The 4,723-nt window shown below is 41.0% G+C and overlaps 1 long non-coding RNA gene across 1 annotated transcript; it reads left to right on the top strand.

The window, feature by feature from the left end:
• The first annotated feature begins 2,998 nt into the window (after positions 1–2,998).
• On the top strand, positions 2,999–3,805 carry LOC112948331. Its single transcript, XR_003249594.1, has 2 exons — positions 2,999–3,068; positions 3,680–3,805. It is a non-coding gene; the product is annotated as an uncharacterized LOC112948331 (long non-coding RNA).
• The last annotated feature ends 918 nt before the right edge of the window (positions 3,806–4,723 follow it).

Here is a 4,723-nt window from a genome sequence, read left to right as displayed (position 1 = left end):
AGATGTTGCCGAGGATGCGTTCATTGGTGCACCTGTGTTTCTCTGCCTGCATCTAAGTGAAGTGTTAGAAAAGAGAGATCAGAGTTGGTGGTGGTGGTTTCCCCCGCAGGGAGAAACAACAGCAACCACAAAAACAAACAAAATGCAGGAAATACCCCTCCGGACTTGCCTGTTTAGATATTTACCCATGCTTTTCTTAGTTAGCTTATTCCATCTCCAAACTCAAYAGATGAAAAGACAATCCAGAAGAAGAATATAGACACCAAGGTGATGGAAAAGGTTAGCTTTTATGCCAAAGAATAGTTATTGTTCTAGAATCGTGATTGCAGTACGTTACCAAGGGTAAACACACTTTTGGGAAAACCTCTTGCAAGGTTTGGGGCTAACACAGCACTGCATTTGCCTTTCCTCCTTTTATTAGTGGACCAGGGGAAACTGTACATATTTAAAAAAAAAAAAACAGTCCTCTTTTCCTGCCCATGAAATGTCACAGAATGCTTTTTCACATGCAAATTCCCCTGGTAGTGACTTCTGTGACCCATTTGTTTTATCGTGTGTCAAGTGCTCCATATCCATATTTCAAGACAGTTTGCATGGATGGGCAGCTTGCAAGAGGTCTCTTCTGAAGACCACCCTGTAAACTCTTAAAAGTCTTAAGTGTTGGAATATCCCCCAGGAAGCCAGAAGCTKAGGGACCATTGCATTCGGAAGTACCTCTGCTCAAAGCAACCTGGGGAAGAAACACAAAAAGCCATTAACATCTGAGTGAATGCATTTGAAAGTTGGTTGGTTTGGTTTTTTTTTTTTTCTAAAAGAGGGGGCAAAAAATGGAGATATGTATAGAAAATAGCTTTCAGTATTCACCAGCTTTCCTCATCACACTAGCCCAGGGCTCTGCTGTAGACCCAGCGGAGGGCAGCCTCCCATCCGCGTGTCTGACAGTCGGGGCACGATGCTCACCTTTTCTGCCACCGAGTTTGTGTTTTGACAATTCGGTGTGGAAACTCTAGCAAATATATGCGACGCGCCAAGATCCCCGTCTCCGGTTCTCCTCCCAAGGAAGTTAGCCAGGCATTGCAGAAATGTGATGCGTGAATAACGCCAAGCCTAAGCAGAAAATGAATACGTTTTAAACAAGTCCACTGGAAAAAGAATTAACAGCGAAACCGAAAAGAGCCATATGCCAATAAGGGGGAAAGTGACTCAAAGTGACACGCTGTAATAATATAATTGAGTTAGGATTAAATTGCAGAAGGATAAAAGCAAGGACAGAGCTAAAAAGGTAGAGCCAGCGACATGTGCTGCCTTGTTAAGTGGGAGATGGTCAACAAGAGGGGATTCTTTTGCCGTTTTCCTTTCATTTATAATTAGGCAGTGAAAGTACCAGGGGCATGTCAAGCCATTTGAGGGTTTAAATAAAACAGCGCTTCCCTGAACCATCATGGCTCAGTTTCAGCATCTTTTCCCCCGCCTCTCCCCCCTCTAGTCCTCCTTGGAAGCAGTGGGAGTCTGCAGCTATGTGCTCCTGTGGGAAACCCTGCCTTCCAGATATCATCTGGACCGTCGCTGTCTCCCACCCTCGGTCCTTATTGTTAAGGGAAAGGGGGAGGTGGTAAGGGTGTGAGGCATCCTGAAGAAATACCCTGTTTATTTAAGGGTTTTTGCAGGCGGGGGTATGGGGGCGGGTGTCTTTTTTCCCTCCTCTGAATTCTCCTCTATTAATATATTCCATTTAAATTGCTCACGGCACCATGTACTAATTAGGACTAGAATGACAGTTTGAGGAGAACGACTGAACCCACTTGAACTCTAGGAGTTCAGAGTTCATGCACATATGGGAAAAACATCTTTCCATTTATTTCTGCAAATACCCGGCATGGATCAGGGAAAATATAGGTGATATGGATAGAGCTGATCCTTATGTCTCCTGTAGACGTCCCAGACTGCAACCAAAAAGGCTTAAAATGTCCATTTAAAGAAAACAYACACTGAATCAGTTCCATCAGTGATTCCACACAGAACTGCACTAATTTAAATGAGTGTTAATTTCAATCTGGTTTAGGTCAACCAGTACAAAAGCACTGTGGATCTTACAACATGCTAAAGCTGAATTGTTCCAGCTCAGTATAAGTCAATGAAGAAGAGGTTTCAGCCAGGCTAAAACAAGAAAGTTTCACAGAGCTGTGTGAAGTTGTGTGCCAAATAAAAGAAACCAGAATGTCTTTGAGTGCAGACAYGACCTTTGTGTTAGTTAATCTCAGCCTGGACACCTCAGAACTTACCTTCAGTCAAAAATCAGTGTTTTTTGAAACATTCATGTAATAATAGCAATACTTAGTGAGTGTAAGCATATATCTTACAGCAAGTTAGCTAGGTGTGTAAGTTGTACTAGACACACACATTGATTTAACTTCCCAAAATCAATTTACTTATTTTGATGACTTTTATTTTGTCCATTTAAAACTACACTTTAGGTGCTGGCTTTGATCCACTTCCATTCCCAGTACAGAGCATCCAAATATTGACTTGTACCAGCTTAATGAAATTGATTTTGACTTCTCACCTTTTATTATTTTGGCGGGAGTTTGTGTGCAGACCTATACTCTGTAATATACCAAGCCCTATAATGAAACTGGATGATTTACTCAATACCACAGAGCACCTCAGTGCCACAGCTGGAGACAAGGGCAGATTTTGACAGAGAATTGCCAAATGTGACTGTATGTCCTGAAAAGCAGCAGAAGGTTTGGATTGTCTGAAAACTCCAGTTCAGGTGTTGAGTTTTCTCTTGTTTCCCAATGAGAGATTTGTGTAAGGATGACTTGGCTAAAATGGTTCGATTTGCCTTGGACTTACCCTATCCTATTCTCTGCAGTAGCCGTATCATTATGGTATTTGTGACTGATGTAATGAGGACATTTGTTGTTATCTGCTCTGTGTGGCTCAATTGCTCTCTTTCTCTCATGCTCTCTCAGAGAAGTTTACAGAAAATTCTGGTGGTTTGGAGGAAAATTACTGAGGATTTTGGAGACGCAAGCAATTCAAAGCCAATCAGTGCATCTGTAAATGTGWGTAAAACACATGTCTTGGATACATGGTTATTCTTTTGTTAAGCATTGGCCCAACACATGACACTTGGGCTATTCCTGAGAAASTCTCCATTTTCCACTATGTCCTCTACTTGCTATGTCTCCATGGCATACACGAAGGAAAATCATATATTATAAACATTGATCTAGTTATTAATCTGATTGAGTAGCCTTAAAAAAGCACGTTTATTTAAGTGTCTCAAACACAGATCAGATACCCAGATGTGCAGCTGCAGTGAATACCATAATATAGATACCATTCGTGATGACACTCTTCAAAGTACTCTTCTCGTTGGTTCCTAAATGTGACCTCTGCCTCCCAAAGGAGCCTGCATCTTAGTGTAATTGCACCGGGGCACAGAGTGCTCCAAAGTCCTCCATGCAAAGCCACTCTTCTTTAGGCATTAATGGTTCAAGGCAACTGTTTTGTTTTCTTGTAAATGGAAGGAGTAAACTGTAAAGACCTGGGGCAATATACATGTAAAGACTGACAGTCAAAATATAGAGATATAAAGAAACGGATGTCAGGGCTAATGCACTTCTGCACATCTCCATCACACATCTCAGACATGGGCATTTTTCTTTTTCAGCCTCTGTGTTTTAAAACAAACCGGATTGGGACCACTGCTGCCTGTAGATTATGGCCCTCGAAGTGATAAACATGCTGTTCCATTGCTATTTGCCCCATGAGATAAACATTTCTGATGGATTTTTCTGACAAAACTGAGAAACCTAATAATCGCAACGTCAGAAAAAAAGTGAAAACTGATTCAGTTTGATCCCCAAAGGACAGGAGAGGGAAAACAGCAAAAGGAGATACAGTTTTGTAAGCCTGAACTTGTCAAAGCTCTTTAGACTGCTTTGAATAAGCACATCCGCTTGGTATTATAAATAAAGGCATCAGACAGTAATTTGCATGGATTAGGATTGTTAACGTTTATCAATTGCTGAGTTTTAAAGAACTCCCCAATTCTTGATAGGGGAATCTCTTTGTAGTGAAAGATTCATGGTGGGAGTGAAAAAAAAATCTGATGAATTTAAAGCTACAGATGAGAGAAAGCAAAGCCATCCAGATCTAAACTGAGATACCATTAGTGGTTCTCATAAATCAAATCATGTTTATAGCAGGGATACAGTAGAATTACCATCTGGACTTTTTAACCTCGACATTTATTTCCGAACCCTCCTCCAATATTGAAAGTAAACTTAACCCTTCCTTTCATCTTCAGGACTTTGACCCGGTGCCAGTTCTTATTTTGAAGGAAYGATCTGATATTTGATGGGGACAGAATGTCACATGTGGCATGAGGTTGGAAGGCCTGGGAGTTTCTTGCAGAAGACAAAGTCATAAAAGAAATAAAATACACTTGGTCTTAAATGAGATCAGCTGAATAGATGGTCGGTGGGAATGAAGTCAGAGGGAGGATAAAGACAGGAGGGTTTGTTTTAATTCAGGTAGAGGATGCAGATGTGGTCCAAGGACAATGTAGGAAAACATGTAACAGTCAAAAAGAACCTATATTTTCTCAAAATCTGTGGAATTATTGGTAGAGTAAATGGGTGATGAAGAGTTAGATCCTGTTTTCATTGGCAGTAATAACAAAACTGTCATTGCTTTTAATAGTGCAGTCATC

Source organism: Nothoprocta perdicaria, unplaced genomic scaffold (genome assembly GCF_003342845.1).
Source record: "Nothoprocta perdicaria isolate Ctin4 unplaced genomic scaffold, notPer1 scaffold_26, whole genome shotgun sequence".
Taxonomy (NCBI): domain Eukaryota; kingdom Metazoa; phylum Chordata; class Aves; order Tinamiformes; family Tinamidae; genus Nothoprocta; species Nothoprocta perdicaria.
Note: the sequence above shows the minus strand (reverse complement) of the source record. Positions and strands in the feature narration are given on the sequence as shown.